General features: G+C 43.2%; 1 long non-coding RNA gene across 1 annotated transcript; it reads right to left on the bottom strand.

The window, feature by feature from the left end:
* Positions 1 to 6,081: 6,081 nt before the first annotated feature.
* On the bottom strand, positions 6,082 to 19,015 carry LOC120995029. Its single transcript, XR_005777518.1, has 3 exons — positions 18,904 to 19,015; positions 18,609 to 18,726; positions 6,082 to 6,282 (listed from the first exon to the last, which is right to left on the bottom strand). It is a non-coding gene; the product is annotated as an uncharacterized LOC120995029 (long non-coding RNA).
* Positions 19,016 to 19,808: the final 793 nt, after the last annotated feature.

Here is a 19,808-nt window from a genome sequence, read left to right on the forward strand (position 1 = left end):
CCTATTAGGCCGATAGTGGCAGGAATAGGCTCATATTCAGAAAGGCTCTCAGAATAGGTGGACACTCTCCTTCAACCCTTAGTGCAGCTTATACCAGGCGTCCTTAAGGATACTCGCACAGTTTTGCAATCTTTTCATAATTTTGAATGGTGTGATGCTTTCACATGGATTACAGCTGATGTGGTCTCATTATATACAAATATTCCTCATAATTTGTTATATATTGTTATAAGTTATAGCAACTATACTGTGGAGTTGCAAGATTTTATCTGTATTTCAGTTGATTTTTTAATGAAACATAATTTTTTTATGTTTGATTGCAGTTAATTTCTCCAGGTCTCCGGTGTTTCTCTCGGGGCAAAATTTTCACCCTCCATAGCAAACATCTTTATGGCATGGTGGGAGAGCAAATTTTTGTTTGATATTAATAATCCCTTCTTTCATAACATAAGGTGGTATGGACCTTATAACGATGACCTGCTCTTTGTATGGTCAGGTAATATAGCAGACATACCACTTTTTGGAGATTATCTTAATGGCAAATTGGATTCATTGAATTTTGTTCTACACCATGATCCATTTTCTATTGCATTTTTGGATCTGTGTTTATATGTAGATGGTACAAAAACAAAGGTTTCCTCTGTTACTTACAGAAAAGAAACCGCAGGGAACACCACATTGGTAGCAACTTCATGTCATCCTACACATTTAACAAAAAATATACCAAAAGGACAAATGGTGAGAGCACGACGTAATTGCTCCACCAACAAATCTTTTGTTGAAGAGGCTGCTGCTATTAGCTCTAGGTTACACTCCAGGCTATACACTACACAATCTATCAGGAAAGCCAGACAATGGACGTTAACATTAGATAGAAACAGACTAGTATTTCCTGGAGAACCTATTACCAAAACAAATACACAAGAAAAAATGAAATCTGTTACTTTTACTACCAGTTATAGCGAGGAAACCATTATGCGGATTTCAGTAGGCGTCAGACTGCTCGCAGGGCCCCCACTTTGGGTCACAGGATCAGTCCCAGCTTTTTCAGTGACCGCCCGAAGGCCAAACCAGTGTGGCTTTCGTATCAGGGTAGTTATAAATGCGGCCACAGAAAATGCACATGCTGTGAACATATGTCCGTTAGTCAAACAGTCACGTCCACAGTTAACCACTACACTATACAGCTATATGTTAACCTGAACAGAAATATAAAATAAGTCTTCTGCTGAATAGGAATTTTCACTACATCAGAAACTACTATGAGGTTTTTATGACACAGTTTAGCATTCAGCTTTATAACTGAGTGGATAAGGTCTCTAATGTACAAGGGGTTGGGAGTTCAAATCCCGGCAGAAACTTTTCAGCAATAGATACCGAATTACATTTAAAACTCTGCGATGTGCCGAGCATAGCGATGCTCGAGCTGAACTGGTATTCGGCCGAGCATGCTTGATCAACACTATTAATTACATGTGTTGAATGCTCTATGCAATATATAGGATGTACCACCAAACAGATAAAAACCAGAATATAGAGACATTTATCTGACATACCTCACTATCAAACACGCAATGTTTATTCTGCCACTTTGCCATTGTACATAAGGGTAATACAAAAAGTTTTAGAGTCCAGGGTGTGGAGAGGGTCACGCTCCCAGTTGGGGGGGGGGGGGTGACCATAGACACAAACTACTATGTAGAGAGGCATATTGGATGTTCAAACTTGGTAGTTGCTTCCCCACAGGCATGAACAAAAAACATGACTTGATTTTACAATATCAATGAATTTGAAACGTTTTTTTTCTTTGTTTTTTTTTTTCCTGCACATGTTGGATTTGTCATTCCATGCTTTGTGATTTGCCCACACCTGATTATCTTGTGATGTTGTTTCTATGCATGTTATTGGAGAATGTGTATTTATATGGGAGAGTCACAGATGGCATTTTATATCATGAGTAAGGATCGTTAACTTGAGATCCGAAAAGCGTCGATTTTGCATCTGTCTTGTTTTGTATGGATTCAGGACTGGTGCAAGGATTTTTGCCACCCTAGGCAAAAGCTAATTTTGCCGCCCCCCCCCCCCTCAACTCCGCCTATTGACCACGCCCTTTGACCCGCCCCTTTTTTGTCGCCCACCTATTTATACAGACTGTACCCGTCATTGTGGTAAGGCCACGTTTTCTACCTCCAGCTACATACCATGTCACCCACAGATCTCCACAAGTGTCACATCCACAGATCCCCATAAGTGTCACATCCACAGATCCCCATAAGTGTCACATCCACAGATCCCCATAAGTGTCATCCACAGATCCCCCTAAGTGTCACCCACAGATCCGCACAAGTGTCACATACACAGATCCCCATAAGTGTCATCCACAGATCCCCTCCCCGCCCAGCACCGCCTCCTAGCTAATTTATTCACTTCACTTGTCGCTGAGGTAAATGCAGAGAAGCGCCGTAATCTCGCACAGGCGCACTGGATACAGTAGTCTGCGCCCGGGCCGTGCGGACTACTGGCAGACCGAGATGTGCTGGAAGACGGCGCATGCGCACTTCGCTCGACGATGCTTTTGTTAGTAGTCCGCACGGCCCGGGCGCAGGCTACTGTATCCAGTGCGCCTGTGCGAGATTACGCCGCTTCTCTGCATTTACCTCAGCGGCAAGTGAAGTGAATAAATTAGCTAGGAGGCGCCCCCAGCAAGAGTGTGCTCTACGCGGTGGCGTACTTTGCTTATGGGTGGCGCCGGCCCTGTATGGATTTTACCGCATAGAATAAAGGACCTCTCTAGTTTTTACACAGTTACAGCTGCTGCTGCCACCACTGCCAATACCCCTACTGCCACTTTCATTAGCCCTACCTAGACAACTATTATTATTATTATTACCCCTGCACAGCCACATACTCATCTACTACTTTGTCAGTTCCATGCTGTGCTGCTACTGCTGCCATTACTATTGCTGCCACATGCCACTATTGTCCCTACACCTTACCCTTTTCAACATCCACACTAGAGATGAGCAAATTTCAGGTTATGAAATTTGTTTACACTTCGTTTACTTGTAAAAGGTGAATTGCGTTATGAATTCCGTTACCACGGACCATGACGCAATTCTATGACGGAATGCCTTTAGAGGGAAGTCTATGGGCTGCAAAATGGATTTGTCACGTTTCTGTTATGCAGAAGAGGAAATGGGACGGATCCGTTTTGCAGCCCATAGACTTCTATTATAAGGGATTGAATAACGGAATGCCTCTAAAGGAATCCATAACGCAATTCACCTTTTACCAGTAAGCGAAGCGTGAACGAATTTCAAAATATGAAATTCGCTCATCTCTAATCCACACTATACTGCTGCTGCTCCCAAAAATGGGAGAATATTTCATAACAAGTCAGTGTTTTTTTGACACTACCATTTGTGTATGTATAAACAAGGGTCTTGTTAAGGCATATGCTTGGATGCTTGTGCAGAGCAAGCCACTGTTTCTTATGATAATTACATTTGTGTGTATAAACAGGGGCTCTGTTTAGACATAAGTTTGGCTGCTTTGTCCAAACAAGCCACAGTTTTTTGCTATTTGCTCTAGCTATCGAACCCCTTGCAGACATGATCAGACAGGACCCGTAAATTGTGGGGTTCAGATATTGCACCCATGAGGAAAAAATTTCTTTATACGCAGATGATATCATGTTATTTGTGGGTTCATACGGAGCACTAAATAGGATATTTCAGGTATTCGAACAATTTGGTGGACACGCGGGACTTAGGATAAACTGGTCCAAATCAGCGTGCATCACCATTGACCCTCTGAACGAGTTCAGACCGGGAGAGCTGGAAATTAAGAGGATAGATGAACCCGTTAAATATCTGGGAATTCAGATCACTCCGGACCCCAATGATTATGTTAAATTAAATGTGATCCCGAAAATCCAGGAAATAAGGAAGAAAATAGAGGTATGGAAAAAATTGTACATGTCAATGGCAGGACGTATTTCACTGGTTAAGATGTGTGTATTACCCGCTTTGAACTATATCCTGTGGAATACACCAGTGATAATTCCCAAAAGATACTTAAAAAAAATAGCTAGCTTACTAACTGATTTAATATGGCGAGGGAAAAAAACGAGGATTAAGGCACAGATACTGAGTATCTTGGAGAAGGAGGGTGGATTATCCGTACCAGACGTGGAACTCTATTTTAGGGCAGGGATTATAAAAAACACGATAACATGGAGTAACACGCAAAGTTACAAAAATTTAATAGCAGGGATAAATAAAAAACTGGAGAAATGTAATATCTTTCAAGTTATGGAAACAGGTATTCTGGCCCAACAGGGAGGTAAATATAGACCTTTGATTCTGTTGATGGCCAAGAGTTGGGAAATGGTAAAAGAATTATGGTCCCAAACTGGGCTTTATGCAGATACCATATTATGGGATAATATTGGCCTCACAGAACTAAAGCTAATTGATCAGAAGATCTGGTGGAAACACGGAATATACAAACTAGGTCAGATATGGGAGGCGGGGGATATAATACCCTATGAAGAGCTAAAAATGAAATACCAACTGAAAAATATAGGGATGAGGTTTTATTATTTACAACTAAAATATGCACTGTATAAGATCATAGGGAAAGGCACACAAATAACCACTTTGCCACAGCCCTTGGAGAATATTGTTGAGTTAACATCTGGCAAGAAACTGATTTCAAGAATATACCAATGGCTGTGGCATCAAAAGAATAACAAAGGAGCAGTGGACAACCTGATGCATAAATGGCAGGGCATTCTGGAACCCGTGCGGGAAGGCTTTTGGGACTCAGCTATACAGGCAAAGATCAGAGTTTCAAGGAATTTCTCTTACAGAATAATCCAATTTAATATACTGTATCGTCTCTACTACTCTCCAAAAAAGTCAATGAAGTATTATATAACTAAAGTATTTGCTTGCCAGAAGTGTGGAGAGATAGGGGCAGACGATATACATATATTATGGACATGCATAAAAATCCAAAACTACTGGGCTAAGATAACTGAAAAAATAGAGGAATATCACCAGTTTACAGTACCCAGACATTTTGAGGAATGCATCTTAGGGGTGATGGATGGTGTGGAAGTGCCCCAACATAGGGAAATTGCAACTAAGTTACTGTTTCAAGCTAGAAAATGTATAGTTGGGCACTGGGGGGGGAGTGAGGCCCCTACAGTTAAAGAATGGGAAAATCGCACAAGGATGATGTTAGCCAGTGAGGAACTACATCTGACTGGGATCAAGAAAAAACACAGATTCGCCAGGATTTGGCAGAAATGGCTCAAGAAAAATTGAGGGCTGGAAGGGGGAGGGGCAATGGAGCGAAGATGGAAATTCTTTTTCTCAACACTGTGTGTCTTTAAACACCATATGCTAATAAGGGAAAATTTTTGGAACGTATCTAATAATAAAAAGCAGAACAAATCCAACACTGCAGTGTGTTTTTAAACATGCTGTTTGTTAACACCATCAACCATACATATACCCATTGTTAAATAAATGAGTGTCATTTGCTATTGCTGTCATTGCGTTAAAGAGCTTAAAAGGAGAGGGGCGAGAGCAAAAATTTAAATAAAAAAATTAAAAATGAGAGAAAGACAAGAGAGAAAAAAATATGAGCACTAGGAGGCCTCAGATTGTCATATACATTTTTAGGCCATTTGAAGCACTTTTGATTTGGATAGAATTGATTCTGAACTGAATACATTTTTGGGAATTATTCAGCGAATAGGACACAAAACTAATTTCAAGAAGTTTACTAATCTTTATTGGGAATATAAGGCTCTGTTTACATGTTCAAGATTTAGACACAGAAAAGATTTGCACAAATTGTTGTCCACACCATGGAAAAAATGAGCAGGTTAATTTTCCTCACAGATTATGCAGGGCAAAGCCATGGATTAGACCCACTGAATGACAGTGGGGCTAATCCACATTTGTCAGATTTGCAATTCTAAATTTATATAACATTTAACATACCGTTACAAACAAATTAATTAAATAAATGACTAATGTATTCCATTAAAAAAAATCAGGCGCTGCAGCCTCAGTGTGGCAGGTGCGGAGCTAGGCTAACCATTCATATATGCAGATTGTTTTAAACTGGTGGATGCAAAGAATTGATCAGCTCGGTACATTCCTCAAGCAGTGATCTGTGACCTCCACGCTGAATTCCTGAGCTGTCCAGGACTGAAGAGTCCTGACTTCACCCCCAGCAGGGGGGCAACTCCAGATTCTGATCATTCTGTAAGAATACATGTGACTAGGATCAGTTTGAGCACAGATGCTAAACCTCTTGTGTAGGAACGAAAAAGCAGCTGATGTATTTTAATGCATACAGTAAACAGTACTGAACCTAAATAGTCCATTTGTTAATCTGATCTAAAAAATTAGTAAGAAACCCATCTGAAGCTTTCTCATGTACAAACCGGATTCCAAAAAAGTTGGGACACTAAACAAATTGTGAATAAAAACTGAATGCAATGATGTGGAGATGGCAAATGTCAATATTTTATTTGTAATAGAACGTAGATGACAGATCAAACGTTTAATCCGAGTAAATGTATCATTTTAAAGGAAAAATACGTTGATTCAAAATTTCACGGTGTCAACAAATCCCCAAAAAGTTGGGACAAGTAGCAATAAGAGGCTGGAAAAAGTAAATTTGAGAATAACGAAGAGCTGGAAGACCAATTAACACTAATTAGGTCAATTGGCAACATGATTGGGTATAAAAAGAGCTTCTCAGAGTGGCAGTGTCTCTCAGAAGCCAAGATGGGTAGAGGATCACCAATTCCCACAATGTTGCGCAGAAAGATAGTGGAGCAATATCAGAAAGGTGTTACCCAGCGAAAAATTGCAAAGACTTTGCATCTATCATCATCAACTGTGCATAACATCATCCGAAGATTCAGAGAATCTGGAACAATCTCTGTGAGTAAGGGTCAAGGCCGTAAAACCATACTGGATGCCCGTGATCTCCGGGCCCTTAAACGACACTGCACCACAAACAGGAATGCTACTGTAAAGGAAATCACAGAATGGGCTCAGGAATACTTCCAGAAACCATTGTCAGTGAACACAATCCACCGCGCCATCCGCCGTTGCCAGCTGAAACTCTACAGTGCAAAGAAGAAGCCATTTCTAAGCAAGATCCACAAATTCAGGCGTTTTCACTGGGCCAGGGATCATTTAAAATGGAGTGTGGCAAAATGGAAGACTGTTCTGTGGTCAGACGAGTCACGATTCGAAGTTCTTTTTGGAAATCTGGGACGCCATGTCATCCGGACCAAAGAGGACAAGGACAACCCAAGTTGTTATCAACGCTCAGTTCAGAAGCCTGCATCTCTGATGGTATGGGGTTGCATGAGTGCGTGTGGCATGGGCAGCTTGCATGTCTGGAAAGGCACCATCAATGCAGAAAAATATATTCAGGTTCTAGAACAACATATGCTCCCATCCAGACGTCATCTCTTTCAGGGAAGACCCTGCATTTTTCAACAAGATAATGGCAGACCACATTCTGCATCAATCACAACATCATGGCTGCGTAGGAGAAGGATCCGGGTACTGAAATGGCCAGTCTGCAGTCCAGATCTTTCACCTATAGAGAACATTTGGCGCATCATAAAGAGGAAGGTGCAACAAAGAAGGCCCAAGACGATTGAACAGTTAGAGGCCTGTATTAGACAAGAATGGGAGAGCATTCCTATTTCTAAACTTGAGAAACTGGTCTCCTTGGTCCCCAGACGTCTGTTGAGTGTTGTAAGAAGAAGGGGAGATGCCACACAGTGGTGAAAAGGGCCTTGTCCCAACTTTTTGGGGATTTGTTGACACCATGAAATTCTGATTCAACATATTTTTCCCTTAAAATGGTACATTTTCTCAGTTTAAACTTTTGTTCCGTGATATATGTTCTATTCTGAATAAAATGTTAGAAGTTGGCACCTCCACATCATTGCATTCAGTTTTTATTCACGATTTGTATAGTGTCCCAACTTTTTTGGAATCCGGTTTGTATATCCCAGGGCAAATTCCCCTCCATGAATGATTACATATTCTAGTTCTATCATATTTTTATTTAAAGGAGTTCAATAGGACTAAAACCTACTTCTGTATAATATAAACACAGAGTGGGCAGTATTACACTCTATGGACCTGATGCATCAAGACTGGCATCTGCTACTCTATGATGAGGTGCAGGTCTTGTCATTACTTGTCTCCTGCAACAGTCCATGCGCTAGAATGAAATCTACAGCAACTCGGAGCTAACCTAGATTTCAGTTATTATTTGCTCCAGATTCTGGCGTAAATAATGATGAATGACCATGGGCAGACAGCTCCACCCACACTCCACCCTCGCCACGCTCCCATTTCATAAAATTGGTAAGGGGCGGCCAATCAGATAAATTCCAACTAAAGCTGCAAAGAGCCAAGGTTTATTCCAACGTAATGTTTCAGTTATAGAAATCCTTTTTCAATCATGTCTTAGAACAGTGCACATATTTATACCAAATATGACATTAGCATACCGTGACATTAATTTTAACTTCAGGGTTCTAATGCCACAAAACAAGGGAGTGAAAACTTTTACAAACCACTCTCTCTCTCTCTCTCTCTATATATATATATATATATATATATATATATATATAATCTAATACATAAAGCTCAGTGTATGTGTGTGTGTATATGTATGTATGTACGTCCGCTAAAGGAATCCGCACTGTCGCATTTACAATCACAAAATTTGGCACACAGGTACATCAGGTGTCCGGGAAGGTTTTAAACCAGGTCTCAGCTCTCTAGGACGTATCGTTCCTGAGATATTTCCAAAAAATGCATTAGCCAATTGAAGCTTAATCACATGACCCTCATCAGCCAATAGAAGCTCGCAGTCCGTTAGCCTCCACATACACAGTTTTACTTCAGGTTTCCATAACAACCGAGCCATTTTTCTTCACTGCTGTAGGTGAGCTTTAAAGGAAATCTGTCACCAGGATAATCGCTATTGAAGTAAAGCCATGGCTAATAGCACTTAGTACCTTTCAAGATGTGCCTTTGTTCCAGCAATAGATGTTTTTATCCTCTGAAAATCCAGTTTATTTGGTATGCAAATGAGCCAGTAAGGTGCCCAGAGGGGCGTCACTCTTGCAGCAAGGAGCACAGACATGCCCCCTGCCACAATGTGTCCACCCTCAAAAGACGAACTTAAAACCCAGGCCCAGCTAAGCCACGCCCCTTATCCGGTTAGGCCATGACCTCTCCCACTGCTTATCCGGTTAGGCCACGCCCACTTCCATTAAGCCGACAGGGATTGAAAAATGAAGTTAAAATCAACTTCTGTCAGCTGCAGAGGTGGGAGGGACAGTGACTTTCTCCCTGCAGCTCACACTCAGACAGCACAATGCTGCTGTGTTAGAGTGAGCTGTTCAAAAGGACACGCCCCTGATTTGGTTAGGCCACGCCCCCTCTCACTCTTCAGCCGACAGGGATTGAAATATAAAGTTTTAAAAATCAACTTCTAGGTCCCGCTAAGCCATGCCCCCGATCCATTTAGTTCACGCCCACTCCTCAGCTGACAGGGATTGGAAAATGAAGTTAAAAATCAACTTCTGTCAGCTGCAGGGGTGGGAGTGCGGGTGAATTTTCCCTGCAGCTCACACTCAGACAGCACAGTGCTGCTGTCTGAGAGTGAGCTGTTCAAAAAGGACATCCCTGTGTCCGTCCAGGCCCTGCGCCAGACGGAGGATAGGGAGTCTGAAAGCCAGACTGTCTGGCCTAAAACTGGACCTCTGGCCACCCTAGGGGCAGGCTGCTGTGGAGGTCACAGTTAAGGGGATGGTCCGCTATGGAGGTCACTGTTAAGGGGGCGGGCCCCTGTGGAGGTCATTGTCAAGAGGGGAGTTTGCTGTGAAACTCACTGTTAGAGGCGAAGGCTGCTGTGAAGGTCAAAGTGAAGGGGGTGGACTGCTGTAGAGGTCCAATTTTAAGGGATGGGGCACTGTGGGGGGGGGGGGGTCAGTGTTAAGGGATGGGGGGCTGTGGAGGTCAGTGTTAAGAGGCCTGGGTGCTTTAGATGTCACTGTTATAGTGGATAGTGTTGATATCTTTTAACAACACACACAAACAATAAATGAAATAGATTACATATACCCAAGTGAAGACGGGTCCTTTAGCTAGTATATATATATATATATTTATATATATATATATATATATATATATATATGTATATACAGTACTGTGCAAACATTCAAATGTTTTAGGCAAGTGTGGAAAAAAGTGTTAATAGTTTATTTTTATCAACTAACAAAACGCAAAGTGAACAAAAGATAAATCTAAATAATATCACACTTGCATACTGTTTTTGAAGGAATTTGGCAGGTAGGTTGTTCCAAACATACTGGAGAACTAACCACAGATCTTCTGTGAATGTAGGCTTACTCAAATCCTTCTGTCTCTTCGTGTAATTGTTATGGACAGTGGATTTGGATCCACTATGTCAACAACCAGTTTGACTTTGGGCTAGTCCTGAGGTTGTTATGCTGGCAGTCCCCTGGTTTTCACCCTTTAACCTCTATACAGGGATCTGGCTTTCACTGCAGGGGAGTTACTAAGCAGCTACCTCTTAAAATAGTCCCTGTGTGGTTGGTCACGGACCCACGGGAATCAGAGACACTGGTACGTGGCACCGAGATAACAAGTGAACTCGTAGTCAATAATAGACCTAGGTCAGAACGGGCAGAGTTTGTACGATTCCGTGAAACAGTTCAAAGGCCAGGGTAAGTGGCACAGGATCAGTACAGTGTACAGCCACAGGTCAGATCAGGTGATAGAGGGCCTGGATCCATAAAACAGGCAGAAATGGTATAACTGGCAAACGTCTAATAGCTCTTTACAAGACGCAGCACAGTTATATAGGAGAGCTGATGAGCTAATAAGTCAAGTAGCTGAGCACAAGATCAGAAAGGAAATTAACCCCTGCAGTGAAAAGTCTCTCTAATACACACACAGGGAGAGGCCTTGCATCCAGGCTGCAGCTTGCAGTGTTGGACACAGGAGTCTGGCGGCCAGGCAGAAGCTAGGTGAGTGATGTGATGCCCGTGCCCATGGGTGTCCGCAGGGAGGGGCAAGTGCCCCCCCCTGGCCCGCCGCAAACTAACCCTACTACTTACTAGTACTACTATTTTGTTGCGGTCGGCGGGCGGCCGCCGTCTGACTAACAGCGCTGAGTGAAAGCGCACGCCCGGCCTGAAAGAGTGAGGAGGGGGCGGGGCCCGCAGCCTCTCTGAGCTCCGCTGCCTGGCCTGTCTAGACTCTGCAGTGGCTGACGGAGCGTGCCGCAGGCTCGCAGCTGCCGCACAGGCACGTCTTCACGTGACGTTGCCACTGAGCTCCGCCCCCAGAGAGAAGGAGCAACGAGCGAGCGCGGCGCATCAAGGGTCAAGGGCCTGCCTGCCTGTCACAGTTACTCCCTGAGCCAAGTTCGGTTCCAACTTCCAAGTTTCCTATTCCAACAGTCACAGAAGTAATGTTATTACAGGTATTTATATTTGGTACAAAGAAAAAGAAAGATAACAACAAGTGGATGGATCATGGTGGATCCCATGTCTGCCACTGGCCCATGAGATGGTCTGGAGTGGGAGAAATGTGCCGGGGGGGGGGGGGGATGGGGAGAGATGTGCTGCTGCCAGCCCACTGGCCCATGGATTGGAGTGGGAGAAATGTGCCATGGGGGGGGGGGGGGCGACAGAAGGAGAGATGTGCTGCTGCCATATGGCCCATGGAGGGGAGAAATGTGCCATGGGGCTGGGGGGGGGGGGGGGGGAGAGATGTGCTGCTGCCAAGTGCCACTGGCCCATGGAGTGGGAGAAATGGGGGGGAGGGGAGAGAGATGTGCTGCTGCCACTGGCCCATGGAGGGGGATAAATGTGCTATGTGGGGGGGGGGAGAGAGATGTGCTGCTGCCACTGGCCCATGGAGGGGGATAAATGTGCCATTCGGGGGGGGGGGGGGTGGAGGGGGGGAAGTGTGCTGCCATGATGGAGGGGGGGAGAAATAATGTGACGCGAAGGGGGTGATGTAAAAAGAAGGGGGTGACGTGACATGGAGGGGGAGAAATGTGACATTAAGGCCGGGGCCCGGGGGGCATCATTGGGGGCACTTTTTACTGGCACATTATTAGATTGCACTATGGGGTCACTTCTTACTGGCACATTATTGGGGGGGCACTATGGGGGCACTTCTTGCCAACACATTATTGGTGGGCACTATAGGGGCATCTACTGAGGGCGAGGCTACAAAGAAGTGTTATGTTATATGGAGGGCTCTGTACAGTAGTATTTTATACTGGGACACATTATGGTGGGTACTATGGGGAAGGGGGAGAGGAATACTATGGGGTCATCTACGGGGGGCACTAAGAAGGGGTATTTTATGTTTGCAAATTATGGGGACACTGAGGGCATCTACTGGGGCACTATATATGGGGCATTTTATACTGGTACATTATGGGGGCACTAGGAGGAAGGGGGGAAAGGAGCACTATGCAGCATTTACTGGGGGCACTATATAGGGGTATTTTATACTGGTACATTATGGTGGCACTATGGGAACATTAGCTCAACTTGGGGCATTACAAGGGGGTATTTTTTGAACTGTCACATTATAAGGAGAATTAGTTCTACTGGGGGGGCATTATGATGGGCTTTATTACTCCCACATGGTATGACCACCTAGTAGCAGCACCAGCCTCTCCCTGCTCTGCTATCCCTCTGCCCCTTCTCCAAATCCTTATTATGAAATCTTTCTCATTAGGATAAAACCCATCAGCTCCACGAGCCCCCGGCCAAGTGTGGAAGTGGCGTCTGAGATCCCCAAGGGCCAAGTCAAGTAATTGTAAGTTTTCATGTAAAATATATTTATGTTATACACATATAGCCTACACTGTGCCACACAATATACAGTTTCTTCTGTATGAACGTCCACAAATTAAATCTCCAAACTGATTGATGAACCAGATGTGTGGGCCAGCCACGATTAAATCTATCATTGTTTTTATTGATGAGAGTACTCCCTGAGTGTTAGGTGTGGGGTGACCAGGCGGTATATGAAGGTGCAATACTGGTATTATATGTACAGCAGATATGGCATCCTCTGGGCAGTACTGTCTATGGTCAATTCATCCTTAACCCCTTAAGGACCGGGCTCATTTTCACCTTAAGGACCAGGCCATTTTTTGGAAATCTGACCAGTGTCACTTTAAGTGCTAATAACTTTAAAACGCTTTGACTTATCCAGGCCATTCAGTTTCTCTACTTCTGTAATACATAGTAATACCCCAAAAAATTGTGATGACTTTACATTCCCCATATGTCTACTTCATGTGTGAATTGTTTTGGGAATGATATTTTATTTTTTGGGGATGTTATAAGGCTTAGAAGTTTAGAAGCAAATCTTGAAATTTTTCAGAAATTTACAAAAACTAAATTTTTAGGGACCAGTTCAGGTCTGAAGTCGATTTGCGAGGCTTACATAATAGAAACCACCCAAAAATGACCCCATCTAAGAAACTACACCCCTCAAGGTATTCAAAACTGATTTTGCATACATTATTAACCCTTTAGGTGTTGCACAAGAGTTATTGGCAAATGGGGAGGAAATTTGAGAATTTAATTTTTTTGTCTAATTTTTCATTTTAACACATTTTTTCCACTAACAAAGCAAGGGTTAACAGCCAAACAAGATGGTATCTTTATTGCCCTGACTCTGCCGTTTACAGAAACACCCAATATGTGGCCGTAAACTACTGTACGGCCACACAGCGGGGCGTAGAGGGAAAGGTGCGCCGTATGGTTTTTGGAAGGCTGATTTTTATGGACTGGTTTTTTGACACCATGTCCCATTTGAAGCCCCCTGATGCACCCCTAGAGGAGAAACTCCCTAAAAGTGACCCCATCTAAGAAACTACACCCCTCAAGGTATTCAAAACTGATTTTACATACGTCGTTAACACTTTAGGTGTTGCACAAGAGTTATTGGCAAATGGGGATGAAATTTGAGAATTTCATTTTTTTGCCTAATTTTCAATTTTAACCCATTTTTTCCAATAACAAAGCAAGGGTTAACAGCCAAACAAGACTGTATCTTTATTGCCCTGACTCTGCTGTTTACAGAAACACCCCATATGTGGCCGTAAACGACTGTACGGGCACACAGTAGGGCGTAGAGTGAAAGGTGCGCAGTTTGGTTTTTGGAAGGCTGATTTTGCTGGACTGTTTTTTTGACACCATGTCCCATTTGAAGCCCCCCTGATGCACCCCTAGAGTAGAAACTCCATAAAAGTGACCCCATCTAAGAAACTACACCCCTCAAGGTATTCAAAACTGATTTTACAAACGTTGTTAACCCTTTAGGTGTTGCATAAGATTTAATGGAAAATAGAGACACAATTTCAAAATTTCAAATTTTTGGCAGATTTTCCATTTTAATATTTTTTTTCCAGTTACAAAGCAAGGGTTAACAGCCAAACAAAACTCATTATTTATGGCCCTGATTCTGTAGTTTACAGAAACACCCCATATGTGGTCGTAAACAGCTGTACAGGCACACGGCAGGGCGCAGAAGGAAAGGAATGCCATAAGGTTTTTGGAAGGCAGATTTTGCTGGACTGGTTTTTTTGACACCATGTCCCATTTGAAGCCCCCCTGATGCACCCCTAGAGTGGAAACTCCAAAAAAGTGACTACATTTTAGAAACTACGGGATAGGGTGGCAGTTTTGTTGGTACTAGTTTAGGGTACATATGATTTTTGGTTGCTCTATATTACACTTTTTGTGCAGCAAGGTAACAAGAAATAGCTTTTTTGGCACGTTTTTTTTTTTTGTTATTTACAACATTCATCTGACAGGTTAGATCATGGGGTAATTTTATAGAGCAGGTTGTCACGGACGCGGCGATACCTAATATGTATACATTTTTTTTTATTTATGTAAGTTTTATACAATAACTTCATTTTTAAAACCAAAAAAATGTTTTAGTGTCTCCATAGTCTAAGAGCCATAGTTTTTTCAGTTTTTGGGCGATTATCTTGAGTAGGGTCTCATTTTTTGCGGGATGAGATGACGGTTTGATTGGCACTATTTTGGGGTGATTATGACTTTTTGATCGCTTGCTATTACACTTTTTGTGACGTAAGATGGCAAAAAATGGCTTTTTTTACACTGTTTTTATTTTTATTTTTTTACGGTGGTCATCTGAGGGGTTAGGTCATGTGATATTTTTATAGAGCCGGTCGATACGGACGCGGCGATACCTAATATGTATACTTTTTTTTTATTTATGTAAGTTTTACACAATGATTTCATTTTTGAAACAAAAAAAAATCATGTTTTAGTGTTTCCATAGTCTAAGAGCCATAGTTTTTTCAGCTTTTGGGCGATTATCTTGAGTAGGGTCTCATTTTTTGCGGGATGAGATGACGGTTTGATTGGTATTATTTTGGCGTACATGCGACTTTTTTGATCACTTTTATTACCTTTTTTGGGAAGTAAGGTGGGCAAAATTTCAATTTTCTCATAGTTTTTATTTTTTTATTTTTATGGCGTTCACCGTGCGGGGAAAGTAACATGACCATTTTATAGATCAGGTCGTTACGGACGCGGCGATACCTAATATGTGTAGTTTATTTTATTTTTTTAATTTTTATTCAGTGATAAATGTTTTTTTTTTATCTTAACTTTTTTCACTTTTTTTAAAAAAAAATTTGACCCAGACCCACTTGGTTCTTGAAGATCCAGTGGGTCTGATGTCTGTATAATACAGTACAGTACAATATATATTGTTCTGTACTGTATTTTACTTACACTGAACAGATCTATGCTTTCAGCACAGATCTGTTCAGCACCATGGACAGCAGGACGCCTGAGCAGGCGTCCTGTTGCCATGGGAACCCTCCCCGTCTGCTCAGAACTTCGCAGACGGGGAAGGGTAAGCACGGGGCTAAGGGGGGCTCTCTGGGGGCTCTCTCCCTCTCCATCGGGGGGCTGCAAAGGCACAGCAGCCCCCCGATGGAGAGGGAGGGAGCTCCCTGAGCGATGACAGATAACTTTTTCCATACAGCGGTCCGTACGGACCGCGGTATGGAAAGGGTTAAACGGCTGACATCTGCACAGATGTCAGCCGTTTATACCAGGGTGCCAGCAATGTGCTGGCACCCTGGTATAACCACTAGAAGCCAACGATCATTCATGGGGAGGCGGGCGGGGGATCGCAATCCCGCCTGCCGCACCGCCCGCCTCCCGCAACGCCCCCACCGCATGCGACACCCCCCCCGCACCACCCGCCGGCATCAAATCATGCAGGGGTGCAGGGGGGGGTGAAAAATATAGATTATAGGCACTCAAAAGTTTCTGATCCCCGCGGTCAGGGACCGCGGGCATCAGAAACTGCAAAAAGCGCAGCAAACCGCAGGTCTGAATTGACCTGCGGTTTGCTGCGATCGCCGACACGGGGGGGTCACATCACCCCCCCTGGCGTTGTCACAGGATGCCGGCTGAAGTATTTCAGCCGAAATCCCGTTCCGTTTAACCCCTCGGGCGCCGGAATCCCGATTTAAAAGTTAGGACGTACCGGTACGTCCTTGGTCCTTAAGGACTCGGGAAATAGGGCGTACCGGTACGTCCTATGTCCTTAAGGGGTTAACAAGCACCCTGACTGCCACCTGCTTGGCTATCAGTGAGTGACAGTCAGTCAGTGTCCCAGTGTGACTACTGAGTCACTCCCTGACCCTGAGTGTTAGGTGTGGGGTGAGTCACTGATAGCCAAGCAGCAGGCAGTGAAGTGCCATGAGAGCCAGGCCAAGCAGGTGGCAGTCAGGGTGCTGGTGAAGGATGACCATACACAGTAATGCCCAGAGGATGCCATCTCTGCTGTCCATATACCAGGCAGTATTGCCCCTTCAATCATATACCGCCTGGTCAGGGTGACCAGGCAGGCAGGCGGTAATACTGGTGGTAGGCCTGGTATTCTGCAGACCATCTGCTTGTAAGTTACATATGACAAAAGCCTTGAAGCGTTCAGGTACAGAACACAACATTTTATTTGTTGGCGACAAAATGCAAATTAACATATTGCTGAATGCTGAGACTATAACAAAGGGTGCAAAAATAATATAAAATTAATAGACATTCAAGTGAAATAAGAAGAATTCCTATTTTAAAGTTTAGTCCCTGTACACAAACGGCGTTCCGTTCCACCCTCTTATATCTGCAGTTAGGCTTCATACACGTGCCTGTTTCAATGTCAATAAAATTATGCCCCCCCCCCCCCCCGGAAAAAATTCTGCGGACGCCCATGCCCGTGCCTAACCCAGATAGCAGGATGGCGGTGGGCATCGAGCACCATTGGGACAATAATCCCAGACAGACTTGATGATGTTGAGATCAGGGCTCTGTGGGGCCCATATCATCACTTCCAAGACTCCTTGTTCTTTTTTACATTGGTTGTATGTTCGGGGTCATGGTCCTGCTGTAGAAAAAATGTGGAGCCAATCAGACACCTCCCTGATGGTACTGTATGATGGATAAGTATCTGACTGTATTTCTCAGCATTGAGGACACTATTAATTCTGACCAAATTCCTACAACATTTGTTGAGAACTTAGTGCAGCAGATGAAATACACTTCATGCTTACGTCCCTCCAAAATCAGATGTCCAAGAGTGCTACCAGCTCAGAACTGGCAGAAACCAGAGGGACCCAGGTACATCCATCCACTGTTTTGAGAAGTCTGACCAGAAATGGTCTTCATGTATAAACTGCAGCCAAAAAGCCATACCTTCGATGTGAAAACAAGGCCAAGTGACTCAGCTATGCACAAAAACATAGGAACCAGGGCACAGAAAAACGGCAGCAGGTGTTTTGTCAGGTGCTATAGTCAAATCTTCAAATATTTGGCTTTAACAGAAGGTAGGGTGTTTGTCAAAGGTCTACTGTGAAGCATGGTGGAGGTTCCTTGCAAGTTTTGGAGCTGCATTTCACAAAATTGAGTTCAGGATTGATGGTGTGCACAATGCTGAGAATTACAGGCAAATAGTTATTCATCATGCAATACCAACAGGGAGGCCTCTGATTAGCCCCAAATTGATTCTTCAGCAGAACCACAACCCCACACATACAGCGTATGTAATTAGGAACTATCTTCAGAAAGTAGAAGAACAAGGAGTCCTGGAAGTAATGATATGGCCCCCACATCATAAGTGCACCACACAAGAGCAGCCGCCATCTATTCACCGCTATGGGAATTCCGAAAATAGCTGAGCATGCTCGCTCAGCTATTTTCATAACTCTGCTTCACTTTAGGGGCCCTGTCCTGCAGATAATGGTGGGTCCTAGAGGTGATGGCAATGTCTCAGATGGGAGTACCCCTTTAATAAATCTCCTCCATTGTATGTAAAATCTACTGTGAAAACAACTGCTGAAGGATAACTGGATGCATGGCGCTGCTGACTAACATACGTAATTGAGGTTAAAAACCATAAAATGTTTAATGACAGGGTAATAGAGAGTACTTTAGGTTGTAACTCAGCAATCTTGTCCTAGCTGTAATCCCATGATGATATCCCCAGGGTGTATATGAGTGAAAGGAGAGCTGTTTAAGGGTCATTGTGTCTCCAGGTCAGGTAGTATCTACAATGGAAACAGCCAGTGAATAACGATCAGTACCAAAAAGACTTCTTGGAGCTATAGAAGTGTGCATTGCTTTCGCTGTGAATAACAGGATCGACATTTAAGTGGGTGTATTGTCTGTCACATGCCTGTCTTTTACAAACAAGATCTTGGGCTTGACTTTACAATATAATGCACCTGTCATCCAAAAATAAACCTGTTGGTTCCAAATACACGTATTTTCCTATGAAATGCGACTGAAATGACGTCTTCTACTTCCAAATGGTAATAGGACCTCATGCTCACATCTGCTGACTGAAACAGAGAAGAAAAAACATGAAAAACACTAGAAACTAAGAATCAAATGGCAAGAAAATGCGACGTCATACATTTGCTACAGAAGAGATTTTTTTTTTATTCCTGTAATGGAATCCTTTCCAATTTTCATAATAAATATGCTGATGACATCCAGGCTGTCGTCAATTGCTATAATATGCGACTTTTGATCCGGAAGCGCACATGCCTGAATGCTTCATGTAATCTGCATTTAAGTGAATGGGAGCACTCTCCGTATTTCTTTGTACTATGTAACATTGATGCATTAAAAAAAGAGTTAGAAGGGACCACTATTTAATATATTCTCCTTCCAGCATTAGCTGATCACCAGGGCTATATTTTAAGAAAGGCTTACCCTGATAGGACAACCCTTTAAATGTTACTTTGCTTTAGGATTAGAAAGTAAATGGGGGTCTCTTCTCTACTAAGAATAGGATATTTCTCATGATTTATTTCCGATTGTTCATATATACACTCACCTAAAGAATTATTAGGAACACTTGTTCTATTTCTCATGAATGCAATTATCTAGTCAACCAATCACATGGCAGTTGCTTCAATGCATTTAGGGGGGTGGTCCTGGTCAAGACAATCTCCTGAACTCCAAACTAAATGTCAAAATGGGAAAGAAAGGTGATTTAAGCAATTTTGAGCATGGCATGGTTGTTGGTGCCAGACGGGCCGGTCTGATTATTTCACAATCTGCTCAGTTACTGGGATTTTCACGCACAACCATTTCTAGGGTTTACAAAGAATGGTGTGAAAAG

Source organism: Bufo bufo, chromosome 3 (assembly GCF_905171765.1).
Source record: "Bufo bufo chromosome 3, aBufBuf1.1, whole genome shotgun sequence".
Classification (NCBI taxonomy): domain Eukaryota; kingdom Metazoa; phylum Chordata; class Amphibia; order Anura; family Bufonidae; genus Bufo; species Bufo bufo.